Raw genomic sequence first — 25,838 nt, forward strand, 5'->3', positions numbered from 1 at the left:
TTATATATCAAAGTATCTATCCCCTATGAATCAATAATCTAACATATTAATTTAAACTCTGTTATAACTTATCTGTGTAAATGTTTGGGTTCTATAACACTACAAGTTCAACACTCTTCAAAGACATATATTTACCTAATGAATGCCTAATATACACCTACAGTCTCATATGTTTACGTTATTAATACTTGATACGCCCTTACAATAACCTTTTGAAGGAAATGACTTGATTCATCAGCTTACAAAAGAAATAACACATCCCTCTACGTCTCTGTTACATTACAAAATGGCGATACTTTGTATGAACATTATCATCAATTCTCTATAACTGATGAGGCAGACAACTACAAACTCTTTCTTGGAGGACCCGCTACCGGAACCTTGGGTAAGTAACAGCTAAAATGTGTGAACTATCAATGCAATTAAGGAGAAAAGAGAAACTAGAAGGAGAGAAAGGGGGAGAGAAATAGTAAAAAATAAGACAACAGAGAACGTAAGAGAAAGTTTTCCATTTCTGACGAGACAGACAGCTACCTAAGGTAGGTATTGGGTAGTTTGTATGACAATAAATGCAAAGAATGAAAGTGTTTGTTTGTTTGTATGTTGTTTAACGTCCCTCTCGAGAATTTTTCACTCATATGGAGACGCCACCACTTGCTGGTGGAGAGCTGCAAATTTTGTCCTATACCACCAGGCTTTTTGATATTTTATGTGCCAGGAAAACGTCAGAACCAGCGCCATTACGAAAACTGGAAATTTCGCCGTCTCCAGTCAGAGTTGATTTTCCATACCTGGGAACCGAATTAAATGCCGTTGTCACAATTTATCAATGGCATAATGCTTCTAGTACTCGACAATATCGATGAAAAGAAAACATCACTTATCATTTCGATACAGGACTTGAATTTTTTTTTTTTTAAATGTGTATATGCACGAAATGAAAACAAATCTCGACAGTCAGATAAAATGTTTCCGTCGGATTATATATTCTATAAACAACCAATAAAAACGATGTTGATGAGTACTAGAAGCATTGTACTATTGATAAATTGTGTGACTGACATTTCATTCGCTTTGCAAGTATCGAAAATCAACCCGAGAATGCCGCCTCTGGTTGGAGGCGGCGAATTCCCAGTTTTCGTAAAGGCGCCGGTTCGGATGTTTTCCTTGCACGTAAAATATAACAAGAGGCCCAAGGGCCTTAACGGTCACCTGAGTATAATACAGCAATTTAGAAGTTAAATACACTGATAGATGAAGCTTTGTTGCCCTAAAGCAAGAGAAGTAGGAAGATCAGGATCAACAAAATAATTAGTCTAGTATTCAGTATCAACCTATAAATTAAGTTCAATCTGTCCCCCACTTAACACTATCACCATGCAGACTATTAACAAACTATTAGTGCTTCTGTACTATTTTCAAACCCATATTAAAACCTCTAGCATTGACCTCTCTTATGGTTTTTGAAGAACTTTTAATAAGATAAGTTATTTTTGTCTCATTTTTATTTATCTATTACTTACAGGTCTACCTGATTATTAAAACTAAGAAAGTACTTTTTGAATTATACAATAAACATTCTTGCATAATTATCTTATTCTATTAACCTTTCAAATACATTATTTACAGTGATTAATTATCAAAGGTGAATGGAAAAGGGGAATAACTTCTCTCAGTAGAATACAAATTAATAGAGCCCTGCCCAGGACCAGAATGCTTAGACAAATGGTCCAGATGTTCAAAAATCTGGTAGGAATACGCTTACATATATCATTTAAACTTTTACTCAGTTTGCTTCCGATATGCCCAGAAGCAGAGAAGAATTTCACAGGTACAATGCATTTTCACTACAGATTCAACAAAGCCTTACCCTAACACCAGAACCCAAGACCAAGGGTCAAGAAATTTACAAATTTTGAAGAGTTACCCTCATCATCATAACTATGGATTTTAAAGAATTAAAACTTTTCTACTATATAATCAAAAGCACCCCCCCCCCTCGTTATGCCAGAACCCCTGACCCTAGGATCACAAGATTTAAAAATTCTGTTCGAAGCTCCCATTTTCATCATAGCTAAGCAATTTATTTATCAGCTCAACACTAAGGAGCAGACAGGATTAATCAATGATTAATTTATAGAATTAATGATTTTTCAGTATATAATCAATAGAGCCCCCCCCCCTCCTCATGAACCCCCAAAACTGAAGCCAAATATTTAAAAATTTTAAGAGGCATCTTTGCCTATCATAATCATGCACTTACATGTAGTTTGTTTAAATAATCTCCAGTAGCAGAGAAGATTTTCAAAGAATCAATGCATTTTCACTATATAATCAAAAGAGCCCCGCCCTAACACCAGAACCCCTGACCCTGGGGCCATGAATTTCACAATTTTGGAAAAGGCACTCTTGCTCATCATAACTATGTACTTAGTTACTTTATTTAATATCCAGGAGCAGAGAAGAAGATTTTCAAAGAATCAATGCATTTTCACTATATAATCAAAAGAGCCCCGCCCTAACACCAGAACCCCTGACCCTGGGGCCATGAAATTCACAATTTTGGAAGAGGCACTCTTGCTCATCATAACTATGTACTTGGTTACTTTATTTAATATCCAGGAGCAGAGAAGAAGATTTTCAAAGAATTAATGCATTTTCACTATATAATCAATAGAGCCCCGTCCTTACACCAGAACCCCTGACCCTGGGGCCATGAATTTCACAATTTTGGAAGAGGCACTCTTGCTCTTCATAACTATGTACTTAGTTACTTTATTTAATACCCAGGAGTAGAGAAGAAGATTTTCAAAGAATTAATGCATTTTCACTATATAATCTATAGAGCCCGCCCTAAAACCAGAACCCCTGACCCAGTGACTCAGGTGACCTAAAAATAGTAAAAAAACCAGGAAAACGACAGATATTTCGGACTAACGGCCATTGAGCAGTGAGGAATGTTTTTCGTGCCAGCACCTACTGCGACACGGGACCTCGGTTTACACGGTCTCATCCGAAGGACCGGTCTCCACGTCCCACAGTTGGATTCGAACCCGCGACGTAAGGATCAACTCCTTACTTCGCGACTCTAGAGCAAACGCTCTAACCACTGCGCCACGCGGGCGACCAAAAAAAATGAAAGAAAGAGAGAGAAGGATAGAGCCAGAGTGAGGTAATAAGTCATGTTAAATGTTTAATACACCTTAAACAATTTTAACTCAATGTCAGCTCTTCGAAAAGCAAAATATTTGTTACCTCTGTGTCTTCTTCTTAAAAGGTTTTTTTGGTTCCCCTCAGTTAATAACAAAATAAAAATTATTACATTTTCAACAGTGAAATACGTAATTTACTTATTGAATAAAAGTGCAAAAGGATATCAAAATGGTATTTTCACAACGTGAGAATATTTATTGATTGGTTGTATGCTGTTGTACGTCCCATTCGAGAATTTTCCGCTCATATAGAGACGTCACCATATACCAGTGGAAGGCTTCAAATTTTGACCTTTGCTCGGCACACAGGGCCATTGAGCAGTGAGGGATCTTTATCGTGCCAACGCCTGCCGTGACACCGTGGGCCTCAGTTTTAAAGATCTCATCCGGGGGACCCGCAACTTTCACTTCAAAGTGCCGAGCGCATGGCGAAGGGACAGTTGCTACCTATTTTTTATCGACTTAGGTCAGTTGCGGCCGAGATTCCAACTCACGACCTTCCGATCACGGGTGTTACGTATGTGTAATTCATTTAAATTATTTTAAGTATTAATAATTAAAAGGCCTGAACAGAATTAAATTTTCTGTTTTTTTTTTAAATATATAGATGACAGTATGCTGAACACAGGAGCTACTTCCAAAGACCTGTCTGGGATGTACTTCACTACCCCGGACAGGGATCACGACATGTGGAGTCAAGGTAACTGTGCTGCTCTCAGTAGGACTCGTGGAGGCTGGTGGTTTAACTCCTGTCACCGGGCCTTCCTGAACGGTCCCTGGTCCCCGGCAGTCTGGCTCAAACCTTGGCATCCGAAAGTCAGCGATGGAAAAACTGTAACAGAAACAAGAATGTTGATCAAGCGTCACTAGGTAAACAATTGTCATTCTTTACATACGTTGTTTATTTTTTGATAATTTAATGTTTAGTTTGTTTTTATAAAATTATAATCTAAAATCGCGGGTATGAGAATGATACAGTTTTGTGGTTGACATTTTTTTGGATTTATTCTCTACAGATGCAGATTAGCAAGGAGAAGAAATGGATGATTCATTTGAATGTTAGTGAAACACACAACACAGATGAAGCAATGTTAATTAAAGAGACATGCCATTTTTATTAATTTTCGTATTCCATTAATTCTGTTTTTAAATAAATGTTTCTGAATACAGTTAGCACATTTGACAATGAAATTTTTAAAGGGGGGGGGGGTGAGAGTTAAAATGTTTAAATGTTGACTTCTTCTAAACAGTCGTTTATTTGTGAATAGTTATCTCTTTGAGGGTTCCTATTAAACATTATTTCCATTTTCTATTCTGGACGTAGTCTCCAAAAGTAAAAATTAAATAAACATAGAAATAGAAAAACTGTGTTCTTATTTACATATTCTGAGCGGATGGGTAAAATGAAACTGATGAATTGTAAGCTTAAAAAACTTTTTCAGGTTTTATTTTATTTTTTTTTAATCTGATGTCTTTCACTCGACGCAATTAGTGATACTGGTAAAACTGGCAGTGCCATTAGGTGTGTTAGTGACTTCAGAGCCGAGCGCCTGAGAAGCAGTTTTATTTATACTGTTAATGCTTGATTCTTTATTCTGCCTCTGATGAAAATCCTATTTTTCACTGATCTAGAAGAAAACTTATAAAATCCTACATGCTGTTGAACACTGACATGGTATTGTCCAAATTCCACATGCTTGTGACCTACTGACCAGATATAGATTATACATACCGTTACACTTCGCCTCGGAGGGAGTCTAATTTACGCCAAATGTGCATCAGAGGACGTCAGAATATAAATTTCCGCCTCGGAAAAGTCTGGTCATTCAGGAAAAATGAGTTCTTGAAAAAAAAAAAATCTTCGTCCAGATAAATTCATTATACAGACACTTAGAGGGATAGTGTGAAAATACATTGTGTCCTTACGCCTGATCCAGTCTGCAATTTTAAAAGGACAACATATATTTCCGAATTACTCCTGTAAATACATACCTCGAACATTTTACAATTGCCTTAGTCGCGGGGAATAGTGTATAAAAACTACTGAAATAATAAAGTAAACAATCTCAAAAGTACATTGGATAAATAAACTTTAAGAGTAGATCAAATAAGGACCTTTTAAAAGATCAGAGGTGGGATCAGGTACCATGGAGGAAAAAGTAACTCTTGTCAACTGTCTAAACGGGACTGCTGATATCCATGTATCATGAAATATGACGAAAACGAACAGTAATCAATCTTGAGGTCAATTTGTTTGTAAATAGTTTGCTTCGTTTTAGAAAGTTAGCAGTAAAAAGGTCATCCGTTTAGGAGTTCCCAGTCCCCAGTCATCAAAACAGGATATCTCAGTCCCCACACCTCACAACAGGATATCCCAGTCTCCACATATCACATCAGAATATCTCAGTCTCCAAATATCACAACAGGATATCTCAGTCCCCACACGTCACAACAGGAAGTCACAGTCCTCACACATCAAAACAAGATATCTCAGTCCCCCACACCTCACAACAGGATATCTCAGTCTCCACAATTCACATCAGGATATCTCAGTCTCCACATATCACAACAGGATATCTCAGTCCCCACACATCACAACTGGATACCTCTGTCCCCACTCATCAACACAAGATATCTCAGTCCCCCACACCTCACAACAGGATATCTCAGTCTCCACATATCACATCAGGATACCTCAGTCTACACATATCACATCAGGATACCTCAGTCTCCACATATCACATCAGGATATCTCAGTCTCCACATATCACAACTGGATATCTCTGTCCCCACACATCAAAACAAGATATCTCAGTCCCCCACACCTCACAACAGGATATCTCAATCCCCACACGTCACAACAGGATATCTCAGACCCCACACATCACAACAGGATATCTCTGTCCCCACACAATCACACAAGGATATCTCTGTCCCCACACAATCACAGCTGGATATCTCAGTTTCCACACATCACAGCTGGATATCTCAGTCCCCACAATTCACAACTGGATATCTCAGTCCCCACAAATCACAACTGGATATCTCAGTCCCCCCACACCGCAAATGGATATCTCAGTCCCCATATATCACAACAAAAGTAATCAGTCCCCACACATCGCAACTGGAGTTCTAAGTGTCTTACTTAGTAGGGGTTCTTTATCAGAATTTTAGTGTCAAATGTGTAAGACGTTTACCAGAATTGTTACTAGTAGCCTAAACAGCTTATTTGGTCCAAAATACTGTGTGGCCGAACTTTGGGCTTAACTCATTATATACTGTAAAAAAAGCAAGGTCTGTCATGACAAGGTAAAGATAAACGGTGATCGTCCTCATAAAAATCCACAAATACAAATTTGTGAGTAAGGCATAAAATACAGACCCTTGGAAATTCCAGAGGTGGGATCAGGTGCCTAGGAGAAGTAAACTTCCCCTATTGACTAGTCACACCCACCGTCAGCCCCATGTATTGATCAGCTAGATGGAACATTTTGTAGTCAAATTTATTATAACAAAGGCCTTACACTAGGTATGGAACGCGTCAACTAAAATACGACCAATAATATGCTATAATTCCTAACAAGGTTATTAAACGACAATAGAATTTACGAAATGGTGACTTAAGACGAGGATGGTCGGTTGGTTGGTTGATTGTTGTTTAACGTCCCTCTCAAGAATTTTTTCACTCATATGGAGACACAACCACTTGCCGGTGGAGGGCTACAAATTCTGACATATACTCGGCACTTACGGCCATTGAGCAGTGAGGGCTCTTTTTCGTGCCAGCACCTATTGCGACACGGGACCTCGGTTTATACGGTCTCATCCGAAGGACCGGTCTCCACGTCCCGCAGTTGGATTCGAACCCGCGACGTTAGGATCAACTCCTTACTTCGCGACTCTAGAGCAGACACTCTAACCACTGCGCCACTCCGGCGTAGACGAGGATGGTGAAATCCCTGTAACATCAACTCATCTGTCAGAAGCCTGCCTCGGGTTACAAATTAATAGAACTCAGAGCATGCTCTGGGAGACGTATACACCATAAGTAGTATAAGCAGCCTAGCTAGGCGGGTCAACTGAGTGCACTTTTGGGCCCTGGGGGATGGGGGGGTCAACTCAGTGCACCCCCGGGGTCAAGGTCAGAGATCTGGAAAAACCTGCACGTGCTCAGCACTCACCTGGAAAAACCTAGCCATTATGACGTCATACACTGTATAAGTATTGCATGTGTCTGACTTGAAGCTCATTCTGTTGTCAGTTCCATCAGCTGTCGACATGGATTCTGCTATGAAAAAACTGTTACATGCCCAGCAACTGATGAGATGGAGAAGACGGGCCAAAGAGTTAGAAAGAATTATTTACAACAATAAACACAGAGAATTAGCGCTCAGAAAAAGAAATGCGAGAATATTAGAGAGAATGCAGAGAGCCCAAGTCCAACAAGAACAACAACAAAGGACTCTGTCGGATGAAGAACCACACTCACCAGCCCATTCACCACCCCAGAAGCCAAAGGCCATTTCCCAATATTATCAAGTGAGACTGAATCAAGCCAAGCATTCCAGAAAATTTAAAGCTAAAGAAGACGTCTACACTGTGAATTTTAAGGAATTTCCAGAGGAGGAAAACAGAGGCTTTGTTCGGCGATTATTTAGAGACATGCTACAAAATGTCAAATATCAACTGCAGTGTAATCCTAACGATTACGTACGCCTGAACATACGCCATCCTTCTCTGGATTCCGACATTTGGTACGAGTTTACGCAATGTAAACATTTAAACGAGGACGTCATTTTAGACAAAATAGAAGCCGTGCAACAATCCAAGAAAGATTTTAAACTGGGAGACGGGGCCATGGAATTCGACATGTTTCGGGTCAAATATCCGGAAGGGAGTGGTGGAGACAAAACCAAACATCTGATGGTGAACAAGGAGAGTTTTAAGAAGAGGAAACAATCCGTCGTTCAGATCGACAATCCTTGGGATAAATTTTGTTTAGCTCGAGCCATCGTAGTCACCCGGTTACACAGTCAAAAACCGGAACATTCAGAGAGTTTAGTTGAATGGGAAAAAAGATGGATACGTATGCGGAAAGGAGATGTAAGAGCTAATGACCAGAAAAACGAAGCTATAGCTCTCATGGAACAAGCCGGGTGTAATATCCATCAGCCTTGTGGACCCGAAGAATGGGGAAAATTACAACAAGTGTTAGCCCCATGCTATCGACTGAAAATATATCAGTTCAAGTCCACCTCCTCTAAAAAACTCAGTTTAGAGCCCCTTTACAAAGGCTACGGAGAGGGAACTTGTTTAAATGTCCTGTTAGACGATCATCATTACGATGCCATCATATCTATGCCTGGTGTGACGGGCAATCAATACTATTGTGATCATTGCGACGTGGGGTACAGGAACATCACAGAGCATCGTACCCAGTGTCCTCACCGATGTTCCTTTTGTTTAACCGACTCGCCCTGCCCTCCAGACGGGAGCCGCATTCAATGTAGCCAGTGCCAGGGATTTTTTCAGAGTAGGACTTGCTACGAAAATCATCTGCAACCTCACAGTAACAATACGGCCACCACCGTATGCAGTTTAATGGGGCGATGCCACCACTGTCAGAAATGGATGCCTAAAAAATTACTCCCTCATCATCATTGCGGAGGACAGAAACAATGTAAGATCTGTAAGAAAACCGTAGACACGGATCATCAGTGCTACGTTCAACTCAAGCCCGAGAAAAAGAAAAACAAGGGCAAAGAGACCTTACAGTTCTTCATCTATTTCGATTTCGAATGTACGCAGGAAACCGGCATCCACGTCCCTAACCTGTGTGTGGCACACCGCGTATGTCAACATTGCGGTCACTTACCCATAGAAGATCCCTGTCCTCACTGTCGACACATGGGACCCCGTCAACACGTGTTCCGAGGGCCAGAGACCTTAAGGCAGTTCATGGACTGGTTATTACAACCCACTACAGGAAATAAGAATTCCGCCTTATTACACGACGAGGCCATCATCATCGCCCACAATTTCAAAGGATACGACGGACAGTTCATTTTAAATTACCTGGTTCATTCCGCCTGCCTGAAACCTACCGTCATCATGAACGGCAGTAAAATCTTATCCATGCAAATCTGCGGACTGAAATTCATCGATTCCTATAATTTTTTACCTTTTGCCCTGTCCAAGATGCCCTCTGCTTTCGGATTCACCGAACTGAAGAAAGGATATTTTCCACACTTTTTTAATACGGAACACAACCAGAATTACGTGGGGCCTTATCCACCGGCAGCTTACTACAATCCCGACGACATGTCTATAAGTGGACGACAGGCTTTTTACCGATGGTACGAACAACAGGCCGGAAAAGTGTTTGACTTCCAGAAGGAATTTTTAGAGTACTGTGTCTCGGACGTCGATATTTTACGACGATGCTGTGCTCAGTTTAGAGCCACCCTCAAGAGCTTGGTCCATGTAGACCCCTTCCAGGAATCCATTACTTTTGCCAGTGCGGCCAATTTAGCCTACCGTCGAGGATTCATGCCCAAAGAGACCATTGCTATCATTCCCAACCTGGGGTATCAGCCTGCGCGTCGATATTCCGCCAAAGCCTGTCGGTGGTTAAGCTGGATGAGTCACCAGACCGGATCTCACATCCAACATGCTAGAAACGGGGGAGAAGTCAAGATCGGAAGTTATACCGTCGACGGATACCAGGAAGCCACTCGCACCGTCTACGAATTTTACGGATGCTATTGGCACGGATGCCCCACCTGCTACCCGAATTTACAGACCGAAAGTCGTCCTCACCGGACCCAATTTACCTATGAACAATTACACGAGGAAACTTTAAGACGGAGTTCTGTTTTAGAGGAAATGGGGTACTCCCTCCGTAGCATCTGGGAGCACGAATTCGATCAACAGGTACAAAGAGAGGTAACTCTACAGAATTATGTACGAGACCTGGACATTCCAGATCCTTTGAACCCCCGAGACGCCCTGTACGGAGGTCGGACCAATGCCACTAAATTATATTGTGAGGAGGGGGACATGAGATACGTGGACGTCTGTTCCTTATACCCTTACGTATTAAAACACAGACCTTTCCCCCTAGGCCATCCTCAGATCATAACAGACCAATTCCAGGACGTGAGAACTTATTTCGGCCTCATTCACTGTCGGGTCCTACCCCCCCCGAGGCCTCTATCACCCCGTTTTACCTTATCGCACGGGAGGCAAGTTATTGTTTCCCTTATGTCGAACGTGTGCGGAACGACAGGACTCTACCTCTAAACATCGATGTCAACACGCAGACCAGGAACGCAGTCTTACGGGTACCTGGGTGACTACAGAATTACATAAAGCCCTGGACATGGGATATACCTTAGAGCGGATTTACGAAGTTTGGCATTTTTCACAAAGCAGTCGAGATTTATTCAGATCTTACATCGATACCTTCTTAAAGATCAAACAGGAAGCTTCTGGATTCCCACCTGATTGTCAGACGGAGGAACAGAAACTAGATTACATTCGTAAAGTCTTAGACAGAGAAGGGATCAGGATGGACCTGTTAAGTATAGAAAAAAATCCGGTGCTAAGAACGATAGCCAAACTCTTTTTAAATTGCTTGTGGGGAAAATTCGCTCAACGCCTGTTATTACCTAAAACTCGATACTTGACCGAAGAAGAGGAACTACAGCAACTCTTACAAGATTCGACCATTGACATCAAAGGGATAGAACTCTTAGAAAATAAAGAGCAGGCCGAATCCGACATGATGCTGGTCAATTATCAAGAGAAACAGGAATTCGTGGAAGAGTGTCCCTTCGGAAACGTGGTACTGGCCTGTTTCACTACCGCCCATGCCCGATTACACCTCTACGAGACTTTACAACCTTTGGGAGATCGGGTCCTTTATTTCGACACGGACAGTATCATATACCAACATGAGGAGGGACAATTTAATCCTACCCTTGGCAACAGTTTAGGAGAATGGACAGACGAATTAGACGGGGACCACATTATCAAATTCATGTCAGGAGGCCCCAAAAATTATGCTTACCTCACCGCCAAGGGAAAATCCATGTGTAAAGTCAAAGGATTGACTCTCAATTATCGGGCCTCTCAGATCGTGTCACCAGAGACTTTAGAAAAAATGCTCCAGAAAGAAATTGACGAAATCCAAGTCTCGTATCCCTACAAAATACAGAGGACTCGTCAACATGAAGTCAAGACAATACCTTTAGAAAAACAATATAGAATTGTCTATGATAAGAGACAATTGATGGAAGATTATAACACTTTACCTTATGGTTATTAAAAACAAAACTGTATTTTAAATGTTGTTGTTATTTTATGGGGAAAACCCCCTAAAAATGAGGGGTTATAAAAAGGGGGGAAAATAATATTACACTTCAGTCATGGCTGGTGTTGATAAGGAGCCAGACTACCTTCCTGTTTACCCTAAATATGCTCTGCTCTTAAAGAGAGAAGCTACCTTTGATGATCGATGGCCCGATTCTTTAAAAGGATTAATACCCGACCTAGCCAAAGCCGGATTTTATTACAGAGGAGTGAGTGATAAGACCATCTGTTTTCATTGTGGTATGACTTTAAACCTCTGGGAACCTACAGACGATCCTTATGTAGAACATGCTTATTGGAACCCTAATTGTCCCTACATCAATACCTATAAAGGACGTGAGTGGGTGATGATCGTATTCATTAACCATTTACTCCGGGTGGGATACAAACCTTCACCTGAAATCAAACCTCTACTAGACCAAACTTCTACAGAGATCCAGGCCACAGGAAAATGTCACATTTGTTTAGAGAGAGAATTACAAATGGCTTTACTCCCTTGCGGACACGTATGTTGCTGTTATTTATGTGCTCCCACCTTCCGGTATTGCCCCATCTGTCGAGCCGATGTGAAGAGAACCCAGCGTATATTTCTGTGTTGAATAAAAAGGATTGAAACCCTATTTTTCTCTTCATTTGTCATCATGCAACCTGAGGAGACACTCCCGTCTTTTCAATTGAAACACGAATTTACCATGGTGGTAGCAGGACCTTCTAAATCTGGAAAAACGGAATTTGTCAAGAAATTGGTGGAAAATTTACATTGGATTACCCCCATGCCACAAAAAATTGTCTGGTGTTATCGGGAATGGCAACCTGCTTACACTTCTTTAACAGATCGGGTCTCCTTCATTCGAAATATTCCAGAAGACGATGAGAAATTAGTGGGCAATATAACTATTCCTCACTTACTCATTTTTGACGACATGATGGGAGGAAAAGCCATCGAATCGATCGTGGATTGGTTTACCCGTAAAGCGCATCATCGGAATACCAGTGTGATTTACATCACTCAGAACTTATTTGATCGAGCACCACAGCATCGCACCATTAGTTTGAATGCTCATTATTTAGTGTTGTTTAAAAATCCCAGAGACAAATCTCAAATCAGTGTCTTGAGTCGACAGTTAGCCTTACCTCATTTGATGTCGGCCTATCAAGAAGCCACCAGTGTTCCTCACGGGTATCTCCTGGTGGACTTGAATCCACAGACCCCAGACGAATACAGATTGAGAAGTCGATTGTTTGAATGGTTAACTATACACATGCCACAAGAGTATAAATAAAAATGTATCAACATTACACTTGTCATTCATCATTATACAGTCGTCATGGGTCGACCTCTCTCGGCCAAGAGTAAATTAGTGAAAACCTTACGACGTTTACAGCGGGAACGAGATCCTGCCAAGCGAGCCCATTTAATCGAATTAGGGCGTAAAGCCTTATTGAATTGGTTTGCTATGGGAGCTCGAAATTTGATACGTGGGGTCTTACCCATCAATAAACAGACTCAAAAGTTTATTGATAATCATCGTCAAGATTTAAGCATCATAGCCGATAAGTCGGCGAGTGATCAAGACAGAAAAAATGCCATTTTAAAACGCGGAGGAGCCGGATTTCTAGGCGGAGTCATCATTCGTCATTTATTTAAATGGAATGCACCTAAGAAACGACGTGTCCGTCGTTTGAAAAGTGTGGTAGTGCGAGTCGATAATAAGAAACAAAGAGTGTTTCCCGACTGGATGGTGCGAGTAGGAGGAGCAGCTCAAAAGACTAGAAAGAAGAGAAAACCTCCTAAGAGAAAACCTACTCAAAGAAAAGCCCCTGGTGGTAGAAAGAAAAGAAAAAAAAAACGACTCCCAAGACTCCAGCTCAACGAAAAGCCATGCCCGAAAGTCTAAAAAACGAAATCAATCAGTATTATAAGGAACAAAGACAAAAAACTATTGGATAGTTATTAAAGAAACAAGCTGAAATGAGAATGGATCGTCCTATTGGGCCCATAGGCAGTCAAAGAGCTACCGATTTAGAAGTGTTTCCTCGAGTCAATGTGGGAATTCCCTCTCCTAGAATTAAAGTCCCCATTCACACTCCTAAAATAGCACGCTTTCAACCTCTGACCGCTTCTACACCTACACTTCCTAAAGGAATGAGATATAAATGTCGATATTGTTCCAAAATCTACGTCACCCAGAAAAATAGAGACAAACACGAGAAGGACAAACACGACATGTATGCTCCTCCTCCTTGAGAGTATAAAAAGGAGAGAAACCTGGGACATGTCCTCATTTTAACCCCAGGATGACTAAGAAGAAGAAGAAGAAAAGAAGGACTTGCTGTTCTACACGATTAAAACCTCACTGGCCTCTTTTAAGAGTGTTATCTGACCCTCACTATTCCTCTCCATTAAAGACGGGTATTTTAAAACATTGTTCTGGAGATTGTATTCTCAAAATCTGCGAGATCGTGTATAATCTATTAAAAGGAGTGTTACCTCTCAGTTCGGCTCATAAAAGAAAACTAGCTCCTAAGAAACACATCTTCAGGAGACTGGTCAAACCTCAATCTATCCGTAGACGACGAGCTTTGTTAGTCCAGCAAAAAGGAGGCTTCTTCCCTCTCTTAGCAGCAGCCGCTCCTTTACTTTTGGGAGCAGCTTCTTCCCTCCTAGGAAAATGAGTCGTAAAATGGTGTTAGTTCCCGAGGTCTTATTGAACGATCTCAAGGCAAAATTACCCAAACCTCCGGAATTTCAATCCACCATCAGTTTAGGTCAGGAATTGGACGAGATTACAAGACGTGAAGATTTAACCCCAGAAGAAAAAGTCGCTTTATATGGCCAGGAACTTCATCGATATAGGAATTATTTACAACAAGCTAGACAGGAACCTATTTCTAAACCCCCAGCAGCAGCAGCTCCAGCAGCAGGAGCAGCTCCAGCCCCAGCAGCAGCAGCAGCAGCAGCAGCACCAGCAGCCCCAGGTGAAATTGAAGATGAAATCCTTGAAACAGTGAATAAAAACATGAAAAGAAAAGCTGGATTATTATTAAATCATTTAAAGAAAACCAAGGTGTTGAGTTGGAATAAGGAAGGTGAAATTAGTTATCGAGGTCAAAAAGTTCCCGATTCTAACATTGTGGATTTAATGGCTGATAGTATGAGATCTCGTTCTCGTAAAAACCATCCCCTTCCTAAAGGATTAGATGAATTTGCTCAAGCTTTAAAAGAGACGCGTACTCCTCTGGAATACCTGAGCAATGGAAACCTTATAAAAGCCATGCAGAGACCTGGAAAAATCAGTACTCCTAAAAGTATCTTCAGTGATAGTGAGGACGAGGGCGATAGTGGATTTAAAGATGCTTCTTCATTTTTGACCCCTGTTAGTAGACCTGTAGGAGATAGAGGAATAAAAAAATCCACTCCTAGACCTCTGTTAAATTTAGCGAAGGCCATCAAAAAATCTAAATTCAGTCCAAGTTTACCGAAAAAGAGATTAGAACAGATCGACGAAAATTGGCTTTCATTACCTAAGATATGAAAAAGAAACCAGTGGAAGACATTTTAAAAGAGATTTATTATGATCCTAAAAGAGGGTACGGAGGAATACAAGCTTTGTATCGTCAGGTCAGAAGTCTGGGACATAAGATTTCCTTGAAAAAGATACGAGAATGGTTAAAAGAGCAAGATGCGTATACCTTACATAAACCCATTCACAGAAAATTCCGGAGACAACAGACTAGAGTGACGGATATAGACGAACAATGGCAATTAGATTTAGCAGATGTGTCCAGTTTAAAGAAACACAATGACGGTTATACTTTTTTATTGTGTGCCATTGACGTCTTATCTAAATATGCCTGGGTGGTGCCTTTAAAACAGAAAACGGGAAAAGAAATGATTCGAGGATTACGAGAGATTTTTCAACAAGACGGTCGACGTCCCGTCCGCATTCAATCGGATCAAGGAAAAGAATTTACCAATCGAGAATTCTTACAGGCTTTTAAATCCATTCATTTTTTTACCACTCGTAATACGGACACCAAAGCCAGTATCGTGGAACGATTTCAGAGAACTCTCAAAGCACGCATGTGGCGCTATTTCACCCGTCATAAAACCAGACGGTATTTAGAGATCTTACCGGATTTAGTGTATGCTTACAATCACACTTATCATCGCAGTATCCAAAGAGCACCAGCTCAAGTGAATGCTTCTAATGTGTTAAAAGTCTGGAAAACTTTATATGGGAAATCCAATCGGAAACAGTTTCCTAAACCTCAGTTTAAGGAAGGAGATCGGATACGCATCAGTAAAGCCAAACGCACATTTGAAAAAGGATATTTACCTAACTGGACCACAGAACTGTTTACCATTTCTAAAAGAGTTCCTGGAAGGTATCCTTACGTGTATAGAGTGCAAGATTATAACGGAGAGGAATTAGAAGGGACTTTTTACGAGAAAGAATTACAAAAGATCATTAAAAAAGACGACGTGTACGAAGTGGAGGAAATCTTGGGGTATAAAAAGCGACGCGTAGGGAAAAAAATCATTCAAGAAGTCAAAGTTCGGTGGAAAGGATATCCCCCTAGTTTCGATTCATGGATTCCCCAAACGGATCTCATCCAATAACTCCTCATTGGAAATTTTGTGGAGAGAATGTTCCTCGAGAAGAAATCGTTTATTTCGCACAATTATTGATCTGTGTATCTCTCATCGTCACCAGTGTGGTCATGTTAGCTTTACACGATCCTAATCGAGAATATTGGATGGTATGTGTCAGTTCCTCAGTGGGTTATATCATGCCTAGTCCTACGATGATGCATCATACACCTACCCCTAAGAAGACCACGAATGCACAGAGTTAATGTCTTTTTTAAAAAAAAATAGATACACCACAGAGTGTATATAAAATGGGGAAACAACAAAGATTTTTTTCATTTCTGATCTGACTGAGGACAGAGCACAACATGGAATTTTTAAGCTCCGAGTATCGTTGGAAAATGCAAGAGCATACAGGTTCCACTAAAAAAGGAGAATGGATGAAAAACAAAGAGGAATGCATCCAAGATTTCATGGATAAGAATCCGGGAGAAACAGGACTCAATGATGTGTACCTGTATAAGAGATTCAAATTACCTGACCATGAATGTGCACCACTCATAGTATTATTATTAGGGTCATGGCGACCCCAGTATCAGGAATTCAAATGGAAAGTCAAATACGTCTTGGCTCACAAAACAGAGGCACCAGCAAGGACCTGGATTCAAGGAAAATGGATGGAAGAAGTCCGAGATTGTATCAAAGATTATGTAAACAAAGTGCTCAGAGAAGGATACGACATCATGGACTGTGCTTGTGAAACAGAATATTTGTACATGAGGAGAACTTTTCCTATTCAAAAAGAACTATGCAAAAGTATTCCATGTCTGTTAATTTAATGTTGTTGTTGTGAATTAAAAACCTAAGAAAAAAAAAAAAATTCTGGTGTTGTTGGTTTTTCCGCTTCGACTAAAAATAGATATCCCAAGGTATATATATATATAAATCTTAGCTTTGAGTTCACTGTGCTCATTTTTTTTTTCAATCATGCCTTCTGTGTGGAGAATGTCGTATTTTCTTCACCAAGAAAATAGTGCCTGTCCTCATTGCCATAGCCAGTTGAGAGAGATCAGTAAATTACCTGAGTATGACAGTGAAGACGACGACGTTATTGGTTGGTATTGGGGATGTAATGAATGTGGAGAACGTATACCTCACTGGGAAGTAGACGATCCCCCTAGTTTGCGGTATTGTCGCTGTGATTGGTGCCTGAAATATTACCTGTGGAAATATGGGGTTGATTTTATGATGCCACGTTGGGCTAAGCGCATGAGAAGAAATACCAAGATCGAGAGATGCCCCTCCTGCTGGGAAGAAAACACCCAAGGAAAATGGAAATGTCAACAGTGTATGAAATATCCCTGCTGTGAAAAGTGTTACAAGTCCATTATACGGCTTTCTTACAGAAATTGTCCCTTGTGTCGATTTGAACAATAATAATAAAAAAAAAAAAAACTATAAAACCAAACCAGGTCTTATTTTTCTCAGCTGAATACATGTGATGACGTCACAATAGGCAGCTTGATGACTTGAATCGGTGCCAAGTTTATGCCCTAGGTAAAAAACCTGAGGTTTTTTTTTTTTTTTTAAATCTATTTTTAGACTTTGGAAAAACCAATAGACTTAAAAAAAATTATTTTTTGACTTTGGAAAAACCAATAGACTTTTAAAAAATCTATTTTTTGACTTTGGAAAAACCAATAGACTTAAAAAAATTTATTTTTTGACTTTGGAAAAACCAATAGACTTAAAAAAAATTATTTTTTGACTTTGGAAAAACCAATAGACTTAAATAGAGTAAGAACGTGTGAAGCACGTGTGGGTTTTTTCAAAGCGACTATAAATAGTCAGATCCAAAGGTATTTAAAGCTGAGCTTTTTTAAAAAAAATTTCACAAAGCGACTGTAAATAGTCAGATCCAGAGGTATTTTTTAAAGCTGAGCTTTTTTTGTGAAAAAAAAAAAAATTCACCACCACCACCACCACATTTCATCATGATTTTTATGTGGAGACTGAAGTATTTCTTTGAGGTAGAAAAGTATTACTGTCATTACTGTGATAGGGAGATGATCCATGAGCGTACATTTACGGTGTATGGTCATCCAGGATGGCATCACAGAACTTATCAATTTTGCGAGCATTGTGAAATGGCTTTTCCTCACTGGTTTGTGGATGATCCCCCTTCCATGGAGACCTGTGGATGTAGATGGTGTGTGAAATATTTCACATGGAAGTACGGGGCAGAGAATATGGTGCCCCTATGGGTCAAAGTGACCAGGAAGAGAGCCTTAAAGAAATGCCTGACCTGCTGGGAGGAAAATACGGAGGGGAGATGGAAGTGCCAACAATGCCGACAGTATCCATGCTGTGTGAAATGTGTCGAGAACTTCGTCAAGATTTGCTACAGACTTTGTCCATTATGTAGATATGAAGGAAATAAATCATAAAATCAAAAAAAAAACTGTTGTTGGGTTTTTCCTGAGATGCTAAAAATAGATTGGATAAGGTTATATAAAGAGGTATGACCCCCAAAAAAAATCATTCATTCTGAAAAAGTTCAGTGTCCAAGTCAGACGTGTTTTTAAAAAAGATGCAGTATCGTTGGTATTGTGAGAGCCCCATCACTCGGTTTATTTACATGGAAGGAGGGTGGATGAAAACTAAACTAGGAGCGATCCTGGATTTCTTTGAAAATCATCCAGGACATTCCCTGGAAAACGTGTGGCTGGAAAAAAAGAGTCAAAATCCCGCATCCTAAAGGAACTAGAGTGAGGGTGAAATTCAACCAGCATTACGAGCAATATAAATGGGTCAGCTGCACTCATCCTATGAATCGTTCGACACCGATGACCCTGGTTCTGAACGAAAGTCTCTGGTACTCCGACATAGCAGAGTGTGTGAGACATTTTTTCAAGATGAAGAAAAAAGAACTGACCTTTTCAGATTATCACGACGTTAAACAGTACCTGTATTGTCGCATCCCCTTTTCCCAGATGAAAGACAATATGGAAAAGGAAGGACCTGGTGTTTTAGACAGAGTGATTGATTACAGATCAGAAGAAGAAGAAGAAGAAGAAGTGTAAAAAAAAAAAAAAAAAAAAATAGACTCAATAAAATTTTTTAAAAAACAAAAAACAAAAAGTGTTGTTATAAATAGAAGGGTCCTAAGTTATTTTGTTTCAGTATCTCACTGAACATGGCCGAGAGCAGTGGTTTTTACATGACTTTACCCAGTGATGGGTCCATGCAATCTTTTCCGAGTAATACGACGGCTCAATTTAAAACCTTATTACCACAAACAGTAGATTTAACAGATGGACAATGGGAAGTGGCTTTAACAGAATTGATGTATCCCATTTCATTGAAAAACATCACAGAAGAGGAAGCTTATTTTGACATCCTGCTTCCTCAGTTTTATGCTAGAAAAGTCGAAGAACCTAATGCGTTTAGATGGGACAGATTTAAAATGAAAACCATAGAGGCGATGCCATTAAGCCAATGTCCTGTACTGTTAGATTGGGCCCATACCGAATTTGGTGATCAAATAACGAAAGACCAGAAGATGGAAATTAAGCGAATTCACTTTAGACCGGGGCCTTACATTCATCCCATGGCTTTAACAAGTGAAATCAGTCTTGGACTGGAAAGAACTTTGAAAAAATTATGGAAGTTTTTGGGTGATTCTGTTGATTCTAAAAAAAAGAGTGAAATGAAATTAGCCTATCATGACAAATATGATAAAGTGATGTATCACTTTAACGGGAGAGAACTTAGAAAATATCTCTTTTGCATTCGTTTTCCCACAGCCTTAGCTTATAAGTTAGGAATAGAAAGTAAGAAGGTGATGCTTCAGAACGATACAGAAACCAAATGGATCAACGTGAGTTACATGGGTAACAATACCGTAGATTTATATGAAAATCTGAAATCCATGTACGTGTATTGTGACTTGATTGAACCCCAGACGGTAGGATCCAATGCCTTGAAATTGTTAAGAGTGGTTCCTTGTACACTCAATCTGGAAGATAAAAAACAAGCTAAATGGGAACCCGTTAGAGCGGAATATTTGAAACTGAGTAAAAAACATTTCGATAGCATTGAGATTCATATCATGACTCCCTTAGGGACTCCCATGCCTTTTTTAGTGGAAAATCGGTCGTGAAACTTCATTTCAGAAAAGTGTACTGAGATGAGTGTACATCTTTTTTGTTACATCCTATTGGGAGTGATGACTTGTCTGATATGCTGTCTGTATTGTATTCAACCCTAAGACAGGGAGGGGTATAAAAAGGAGTCCCCGGAGTGCATTTAGGTCAGTCTGACACGAGTCATGAAAACATGCAGTATCATCCCGGATTATTGAGACAAAGAGGACACGGACAGTTTGTCTATCATAGAGGTCTATTACGTCAAAAAGGACACGGTATTTTAGGATCCTTGTTTAAAGTAGCAGCTCCCTTAATAGGAGGATTATTTGGAGGAGGCCAACAGCAACCACCCCCACCCTATTATTATCCACCCCAAAACTATCAAAGAGGGGAAGGATTTTTTACTGATTTACTGAAATCGGGGGCCAAACACGCCTTGACCGCTGCTGCTAGAACGGGGTTAGACGTGTTAGAAAATAAGAGATCTTTAAAAGACGCTGTCAAAACTCACGGAGTACAAGCCCTGAAAAACACTTCGGGAATGGTGAAACAAAGAATGAATCTAGGAGGTACTAAGAAAAGAAGAAGAAAGAGAATGAAAAAACAGAGGGGATCGGGAATGGTGATTAAAATAATAAGAAGAAAAAGACGACAGAGAGGCAGAGGATTTTTTACGGATTTACTGAAAACGGGAGCCAAACACGCCTTGACCGCTGCTGCTAGAACGGGGTTAGACGTGTTAGAAAATAAGAGATCTTTAAAAGACGCTGTCAAAACTCACGGAGTACAAGCCCTGAAAAATACTTCGGGAATGGTGAAACAAAGAATGAATCTAGGAGGTACTAAGAAAAGAAGAAAAAAGACACCTGTGTTAGCCCGAGGAGGTCCTAAGAGAAAAAGAAAAAAACAAGGAGGAATTCAGACTAAGAAAACACGTCCTTTAGATATCTTTGATTGAGAGACACTATAAATAGGGAAGTCGAGTGAGATTGACCTTCATTTCTGAAAAATCCATCCTAGTAGACAGACATTATGTTGCAACCAGATTCCTGTGCGTGTGGGATGAACAATTTACAATTGTTCCAAGTCCCCCCGACTAATATTGCTTTAGAAGACTCCAAATGGGAAGAATATTACCCCATTTCTAGTACTTTAGATTCGGATACGGCTCCCATTGAATTTGAAATTAAAGGACAAGGAGATCAATATCTGGATTTATCTCAAACTTATGTTCAAATGGTGTGTAAATTTACCAAAGACGATGGTACTGATCTGACTGGAGCTGGCACCACTTGCGCCCCGGTGAATAATATCTTTCATTCCTTGTTTACGGAAATCGATCTCAGTGTCAATGGAAAAATAGTGTCTCCGGGAACCGATACTTATCCTTACAAAGCTTATCTGGAGAAATTACTTTCTTACAAACCCAGAACTTTAATGACCCAGATGAGAGCCTGTAGTCTGTGGGAAAAAGATACGGCAGGACACATGGACGAAGTGGGGGTAGCAGACCTTGGAGTGGCTCAAAATAAGACATTTGATGTAACCAAAGGTGGAAGTGGTGCTGCCGATACTGTGGTCATTGACGAACCCATCGTCCCAGAGTTACCGGCCAATTCTAGAAACGAAGGATTTAGAAAACGTCACCAGGCCATCAAAGATAGTAAGAAAATAGCCTTGTTTGATCGTTTACATCTGGATCTATTTCAACAAGACCGATTTCTACCCAATGGAGTAGACGTCCGTTTGAGATTTAATAGAGCTAGACCTCAGTTCTATATGATGATCAAAGCACTAAGTACGGGAAAAGTGAAAATATTGAACATGGTCTTGTGGGTGAGAAAAGTCAAACCCACGGCCGTCATGATGAATGGCATTAATCAAAGTTTGAACACTCATAGCGCCAAATATCCTTTGAGAAGAGTCGAAGTGAAAACCTTTACCATACTGACAGGAACTCAATCTAAGATCACGGATCATCTGTTTCAAGGCCAGATGCCTAAACGTCTCATTTTAGGCTTTGTGGAAAATGCGGCTTTTAACGGAGATAAAACTAAAAATCCGTTTCATTTTCAAAACTTTGGAATTAAGAAATTAGATGTCAGTATCAACGGAGAGACCATGAGTACTCGTTGTTTCGAGCCCAATTTCAATGAAGATTTATATCTGAGATCTTATCTGAGTCTATATCAAGCCTTGGGAAAATTAGGAGAAGATTGGGCTCCGGACATCACCCTAGAAGAGTATAAAAACGGATACACTCTGTGGGGCTGGGATTTCACCAAAGATCAAGAAGCGCAATCGGACAAATTCCACATCATAGAAACCGGAAATCTGAGAATAGAAGTCCAATTTACGAACAATACGGTGAACACCTTAAATTGTGTGGTGTATGCAGAATTCGATAACCTGTTAGAAATTAACAAACAGAGAGAAGTCAGTATTGATTACTAATGGATACGGGACAGTTGAGAGAAGTCTTATCCAGAGAATTAAAGAGCTCTTTTGGTGGAGTGTACCCTTTGGATATATTACCGGATCAATTAAGACTTGGAGAAAAAGCCATCGTGGTGAATACGGATCCTCAAGATCAACCTGGAGAACACTGGGTGTGTCTGTACGTGAGCAGTCCAGTGGTGGAATATTTTGACTCTTATGGATTTCCTCCCTTACAGAAAGAAATTCAAGACTTTATCCAGCGTCATGCTCACCAATGGATTTATAATCCGTATCGATATCAAGATTGGAAGACCGATGTGTGTGGACAATATTGCGTGTATTATTTACATCAAAGACACAAGTTGAGAAAGAAAGCAGACGAGTGGTTATTTCCCTTTGACCATAGTACAGCTTTACAAAGAGATCATTATGTAGCTCAATGGTTTAAAGACACTTATCATAAAAGACCTACGGGTCATGGACAAACTTGTCAATGTTTCTATCAAAATGTCATGTAATTAATTGTTATCAATAAAAAGAGAATTTGGAAAAAAAAAAAAAATCTGTGTTCTTGTTTTTTTTTTAAAAAAAAGGGGGGTTTTCCCCATGATACTAAATATAGAAAAAAAGGTATATATATAAAAAAAAGAGAAAAAGAAAATAGCCTCATTTGATCATGAGTCTCCAGGAGATACAGGGTGATTTATTAAACATTCCTGTAGAAGCTATCGTACATCAATGTAACTGTTTAACAGTCAGAGCTCATGGATTGAGTCAAAGTATAGCAGATAAATATCCTCATGCGAATTTGTATGCCACCCGCAGACCTTTAGGGTCTAGAAATTTAGCCTTAGAAGAGGACAGGGATAAGCCAGGAACCATTAGGGTGTTTTCCTCACAAACACCTGTGGTCATTTGTTTATTAGCTCAATGGGATTATGGCAGAGCAAGTCACAGACCTAAAAGAATCTCCACTTATCAGGACACCCCACAAAATAGAGAGCAATGGTTTCAAGCCTGTTTACAAGAATTGGGAAATTTACCTTATAAAACTCTTGCTTTTCCTTACAAGATTGGATGTGGCTTAGCTGGAGGAAATTGGACTCATTATAGACATTATATTGAACAATTTGTACACACTTATGACAAACATGTGTACATTCTTCATAAACATTAACTGTGTGTGTTTGTTTTTTATGTGATATAAAATAAATCTTTTTTTTTTTTTTTTTGAAAAAGTACCTTTTTTTAAGGAATATGAAGTGCCATGCTTACAGCCTCCACCGCAGTCTGATGCACTCATAAGCAGATCCTTGTGGGTGGGTGGGGAGCCCAGTAGAAAACACTAGGAATTTGTTATAATTCCATGAGATCATCCAGTTTTGGCTCACAGTACAGTTTTTTTCCCCCCTGTAATATATTGTCAATATTTAAAAAAAAAAATTCAGAAAAATCATCAGCACTTGGAGATATAAAAAACCATTGCTATCTTTTTTACCCAACTATGGTATTATAATTTACATTATCAATTATCTTTGACTTATCCATTTTATCAATTTTAAAATATATAAACATGTATAGTAAAAACAGAATTAAAAATTTTGTATCTCATTGAAAAAAACTTAAAAAGTTTTGTTTTGTTTTCTATATGTTGGATGATTAACTGTGTTTTTTTGTCAAAGGAAGAGTACAGCCCAGGCTTCACTTCATAGAGACTGGATTATATAGATGGTTAGGAACCCTAAAAAAAAACATATCTTCCAATGTTGAGGACTGTAGAAATAAAACCATGTTGTTATGATGACAAAAAATACTACATGAAACAATGCATGTTTTTAAAATGTAATGCAATAAAAAAAAAAAAGAGTAATATATATATATATATATCAAGACTTAACTTATACTGGAATCAATGAAATTTCATTCATAAAAATATATATTTAAAAGATACAGACTTTTATTTACTATGGACCATGAATGATGACATGAATAGCAGGCCATACTTTAAAGCACATGACAAACCATTATCTCAAAAATCATGCAGAACTGGGTTCATTAGCTGACATTAAAAACATATAGGTGAGGGATAACATAATCACAACAATAAACAATGTGTTAAAAAACTTTAAAAACGACTTACAGTGTGGATTACACGCCTTGAACAGGAGAGAGGAATTAAAAAAACCTTGCCTGGAGAGTATCATGGCGGCATAAACACAGAAAATTAAGTCGTACTTAAACACATTCCCTAATGATTTGAGAAAAATCACTGTCTTTCATGTGTGTATTTTTTTTTTTTTTTTTTTTTTTTTTTTTTTTTAATTGGACATGGGGGGAGAAAGTCTATAGATTTTTTGTTGTTGTTGTTAGGATCGAATAAATAATATGAGTTGACAAGGAAAAAAAAAGTGTTTATGAGTTTAGCAAAAAAAAAACAAAAAAAAAAAACAGTGACCTCTGGTGTTTATTATACGTTTCTTTTTATAACCGTGTATCAAAAAAGGTATCTTTTCGTAAAATTTGGGTTGGCCCTTAAAAGGGCCGTTGTTGATTTTTTTTCTTCAGGGTTTACTCCCTGGGACTTGGTCCTTAAAAGGACCGTTGTTGTTTTTTTTTCTTCAGGGTTTACTCCCTGGGACGTCGCCCTCGTCCACGGCCTGTTGAAATTCCATTGTCTGGTGTTGTTCCTTCGATCGTCACTCCACGGCCTCGGCCCACCCTGGGTGTCGAGGGACGACGGGTAGGAGGGGTGGTGCGAACAACGGGCTCCGGGGTCCCATAGCGACAGAGGGGGCAGCCCTCTCCTCTGTCGATCAGGCGGGCCGCACAGAGAAAGCAAGCCGGCCTCTGGCGGCACCGACCGCACAGGAAGTTTGATAACTCATCCTCGCAAAGGCAGAGACAGCAGTAACCTTGTGCCACGGAAGCCTGGATTCCCCACAGCGGAATGCACCCCTGGAATACGGCTCGATCCTGGGGAGGTGATGCTGGCTGTGTCCCGTCGAGGAGGCGGTGGACTGCTGCTCCGGCCGGAGACGAAGGGGGGGACTCCGGACTGTCAGGCAGGCCGAA

At 39.8% G+C, this 25,838-nt stretch overlaps 1 long non-coding RNA gene across 1 annotated transcript in view; it reads left to right on the top strand.

Moving 5' to 3' along the window:
• The first annotated feature begins 370 nt into the window (after positions 1–370).
• Positions 371–25,838, top strand: part of LOC133199037 (uncharacterized) — a 196,270-nt gene continuing 170,802 nt past the window's right edge. The window contains exon 1 of the long non-coding RNA XR_009722726.1: positions 371–385. This is a non-coding gene — a long non-coding RNA (uncharacterized LOC133199037). The remainder of the gene's footprint in view (positions 386–25,838) is intronic.

Source organism: Saccostrea echinata, unplaced genomic scaffold (assembly GCF_033153115.1).
Source record: "Saccostrea echinata isolate AGI-Se365-2 ecotype Australia unplaced genomic scaffold, CSIRO_AGI_Sech_v1 ptg000033l, whole genome shotgun sequence".
Classification (NCBI taxonomy): Eukaryota; Metazoa; Mollusca; class Bivalvia; order Ostreida; family Ostreidae; genus Saccostrea; species Saccostrea echinata.